The sequence below is a fragment of the Apodemus sylvaticus genome, chromosome 5 (assembly GCF_947179515.1).
Source record: "Apodemus sylvaticus chromosome 5, mApoSyl1.1, whole genome shotgun sequence".
Taxonomy (NCBI): Eukaryota; Metazoa; Chordata; class Mammalia; order Rodentia; family Muridae; genus Apodemus; species Apodemus sylvaticus.
In genome coordinates, this window is record NC_067476.1 from 120,289,609 (window position 1) to 120,294,606 (window position 4,998).

The following is a 4,998-nucleotide window of genomic DNA, read 5'->3' on the forward strand; positions in this document are numbered from 1 at the left end:
TTTCAATTAGGCCTGCATATCTTAATTAGAGTATCTCCCAGGGAAATGAATCTCACGATGGTTTTCTTTGCGTCGTTAGCTCTCTTTTTCATTTCCTATGTGACTTAACATGGGTTTGAGACATTTTCAAGGAATAAAGAATGCACTTACCATCCAATGAACCAATTATGCAAATAATTTGTGTCTTTATGGTATAAGGACAAGTAGGTCTACGTGTATCCTTTGGGCCTATTTGAATTTTGCCCTCACAATAAAATTCATCAAAGAAACAATTCATATTAAATATGATAGCCACATGTTGGTGTACACAGCATGAATTGATATGCAGAATATTTGTGTCAAGAACCTGTATAAACACAGTTCTCACAGTGATTCTTTCAGTTAGAGGCTTTATTGGCTTCCTTTTTACAAACAGGAATTTTTTTGGGCTTCCAGAGCAGAGAAAACATGCCAAAGTCCCTGGGAGTGAAAGCTGTAGAATAAGTGTTCGCAACACACATATTAGCCTCTCCAAAAGCTTGATTGATATATCAGCCACAATGGAGACATTCATCATTATTCTCAGGACATGATCTTGCTGTGTTTCCTAGGTTGTCTTGGAATACATGATCCTCCTGTGTCCATCTTCCTAGTGCTAGAATTACAGGTGTGAGCCACCACACCCAGATCAAGACCTCTCAGGTCTTACTATGATTCACAACTCGTGATCATGATGATGTTGACTGACATTTCTGCATAGTCACCCTGGGCTTCTCCTGGGATACATCAGTCCTCACAGCCATCATCTAAGATGGACATTAATATTGTCTGAAGTTGTATTGTAGCCTGTTTCCAGTGCTACCATAAACACTCATAAATATAAATCAGTTTCTAGCTTGCAGCAGAGAACACTGTATTGGAGCATGAGTCACTGGCCATACAACCTTGTGAGAATTTTCAAAGAAAGTGCCTCTGGCATCTTAAGCCTGTGCTTAGTTTGCATCGGCTGCAACCCTTGTTTTTTGTTTTATTTTTCCTCCAAATGGAGAAAAAGGGAAGCAGAGAAAGTACTGTGGAGCCTGAAGCTGGCTAAAGCATCTCCCTAGGTGTAGAAGAAATGCAGACGTTCACATTTCCTGTTATAGGAACTTCTTTAGTTGCGGAGAATCTGCTTCTGCTGAAATCAAGGCGATAGCAGTATAGCTTCCTGGTTAGGGGCTTTCCAGGAGCTTTGAGCAAAAGGGAAAAAGCAGCAGACACCAGATCATGAACAAGCAGCCTCCCTGTCTGGCTCGGTTTTCACTATGATCAAAAGTGATGAGGAGGAAAAAAGAAAAAGAAAAAAAAAGGTAGAAAAACAAAACCGAGACAAGGTAGGAGGAGACAGGGCAGTTCCAGCCCCAGCTAGCCGGCTCGGTTCCACTTCCTTTTGATTGTCCAGAAGAGCTAAGAAAACTAAAAACAAGGCTGGACTTTGGTGGAAGCCTTACGTTAAACAATCGGCCTGTGGGTCAATTGTGAAGGGCTTTAATGTGCGAGACCCCGATAAAGAGATTTGCACGAATGGCCACAAAGCATTTTGTATTTAAATATGGGCCCCAGGTTGTTCTGCCCACAGCATAAATACAAGTAAGGTGGGGTGGGGAGGGGAGTTGGAAATCTGCCGATTTTAAGGAAGCCAACACAAACACTCGAACAAACGCGGCATTTCGCACAGCCTTTGTGCTCATTTCTAGTTGTTGGCAGGAACTCATAGGAACAAGAAGGGGCCGTGAGCCGAGTTGTGGAGACTGTGTATGCCAGGCTGGTAATAAAACATCTGGTTTATCTGCAAACAACCTTCTTGTCACGTATGTGGCAGTTTCTGAAGGTAGCGGGCTTGTTTGTTTTGTTTCTTAGTGGTAGGAAAAGCTTAGAAAAGCATGTAGCAACTGCTTCTCAGCACCGTCCATCTCAGCATGTGATAGCCCAAAGAGGCCAAAGACGGCTTTTAAAAATTGGTGTTTAATATAAAGGCATATATTTTAGCCTTTTTAGCAAATTCATTTTGTATGAAAGAGTACTTTAGACTCGATTTGCCAAGCTGTCTAAAATTAAGCAAAGCTGGATATGGTGCCTCAAAATATTTGGCAGACTTCCCTACAAAACCACATTTGAACATTTTTAATATATATTATGAGATAGAAAAGAATAATTATTTTCTACTGACGTCCTCAAGTGAGAGAAATGTATTTGTATAACCCTTTCAAAGAAAACTGTCATATTGTAAGACTGTTATGTTTGGGATAATATCCTCTACCTGTGGTTTGTGGCTTACTTGTCTTAGGAAAAGCAGGCACGGGCTAGACATTACCCCATTCTTGCATGAGATTGCTACCTTGAGCGAGGTGTTTTGGCCAATAGCCTTGAACCATTGGCTACAAAATCTCCTGGATAAATGCTTTGGAACCCTTTGAGCGTGATGGCATGGTTGATTTGGGAGCAAAGTCCATCATGAGTGACTGTATCTCTACTTCATTCCAACCTGGTACTTGAATACTGTTCTCTCCCTCTATTCCTTTCTCCAAAGAGGGTTACCCTTCAGTCAGAGCACTCCCAGTGCTCAAAGCACCACTCTGAGGTTAGTTTCTATGTCAGTATGGTGTGCTTCAAACAGAGATTCCTCACATACGAATTTGGTCACGTACAAATTTGGGTGTCTGTAGATTATTTGGGAGTCTGTCTGGGTAAAAACAGAGAGTTGGAAGAATAATGGGAGAAAGGAAAGATGATCAATAAAGAGTTTTAGAGATATAAATTCCTTTCATCGGGTTTAATCTTGCTAGGAGCTGTCTGGGCCACCTGCCACACAGGACAGCTGACAGGATAAGGCAGCTCAGGCATTTCTTTTTCAGCATAGGTCTCACTGCGTAGGTCATTCATGACCTCCTTAATTTCCATTTGAAGCTGTCCAGCATGCCGTAGATGGACAGAGCTTTGTTCAAATCTGGGGGTGGGGTATAAGGGCCTTTATACAGAGACATACAGGAGGAGTACTGGCTGTGTCTGAATGGGACACTTTGAAAGTTCCCTTAAGTAGAGCTGGAAGGATGTTGGTTATAATCATTAGCGATAGCTAGTGTTTTCCTGTCCTTTCCTATCTGCCGCAAGTCAAGGAGGCCGAAATTTCAAGACAACAGTAACGTCACATTTAGAGTCAAGACCAGACAGCACTGAATTAAGGCATGTGTGCCTGCTGCTCAGTCTCCTCTTCCATCTAGTCCAGGACCCAGCCCATGAGATGATGCTGCCCAAAGCTGGGGTCGATCTTCCCACCATTTCTATTAACGAAATTAGGAGAGTCTTTTATAGGACTGCTCACAGGCCCATCTTGTTGGTGATTTGTGCAGCATGACAATGAACACTATCCACTGTAACTACCCTCCCTGAAGGTTAAGGCAGTTCCACACAAAGGAAAAAGCCCCTATATAGGCTCTCCAATCAGACTATATCTCCTGATACAAGTGGTTCAAGTCTTTTGAAGTAAGTGAACAACTATACCCTTTAGTAGCATTACACACTAAAAATAGTAGTAATTGTTACATTTAGTGAGTGTCAAATCTCTTGTATTTTTTTGTATTTTGCTTTAATTTTGTATTTATCTCGTAAAGTGCATGAATGTATCTAGTTCTCACAATAGCATTATGATAGAGGCATTGTTATCTTAATTTTGCCAATAGAGGTAGGCTCAGAGAGTGATAATTCTCAGAGGATTTAAACTCAGGTCTACAAACATCTAAGGTCTAAGGCTTATCCATTAAAATTCTATACGGTCACTACCAAATAGAGAAATAATGTCTCTCTAAGTGGTTAGGTATAGGGCCCTACTGGAAGGTGGAATTACTAACATATGAGGTACTGTCCAGGATGAGTTATATTGGTCTCTATTGTCAGGTATCCCGGCCCCAGAGAAAGTACTTCAACACCAAATCAAGATTTGCTTTTAAAGTCAGCAGGCCACAACCTGTGATTTCCAAGACGCCATGATGCCTTGTGGTATGTCTCATCAGAAGAATGCAGTTGACATGGCAAAAGGGCTCTGAAGCTGCCCTGTAGAAAGACCAGGTAGTAAAAGCTAAGGGTTTCTGTCAGCTACAGTACCAGTCTGCCAACCTGTAATAAGGTACCTTGGAAATTCTGTAGTTGCTGCCTGGATATTCTGTTAATCACATCCCTAGGCAACATGTACAGAATATTGCTGAGAGAAAGGAGGAAATATCTGAACACATACTAGGGACTCAGTAATGTTAAGACACCTATAGTCTCTAAATCTACTTTAACGAAATCCCCATTAGGCTTTTTACTCAAGATTGAGCTGCTAAAATCTATATGAAAGAGTGAAAGACCTAGAAAAAACAAGCACCTTGGAAAAAACAACAACAATAACAAAAAAACAAAGTTGGAGAGCTCTCCGTATCTGAATTCAAGATGTCTAAAGGTATACAAACTTATAGGGCAATATTACTGTTTCGGTGGTCATATCAATTAATTGAACATATTATTAGCAAGTATAGGAATGCAGCTGTAGCTATAGAATAGTGGAAGAGAACTGGTAGGCATGTTTGAGAGTGTGGATTTTCATCTCCAGCATGGAGAGGAGAAACAAAATAAAGGAAAGGAAAGGGAAGGGAAGGAAAGAAGAGGAAGAGAAAAGAAGAGGTAGAGAAAAGAAAAGAAGGATTATAAATAAAAACAAAGAAAAGAAGTCCAGAAATACTTCCATATCTATGGTCAACTGAAATTTGACAGAGACCACTGCAAAAAAGATATTTAAACACTTCCTTCAGAGACAACCAGACAAAAAGATAGAAAGCAAGATGAGCATCCAATCTTTCTCTCAGTCATTTATAAGCATTAACTCAAGTCAACATTTAGTCCTAAAAATAAAAAATAAACTCATGAAACACAGAGCCCACAAGCACAGAATTCTGGAAGAAAGGGATTCTTTATAGGCAAGCAAGATACTACTCAAAAAGGAAA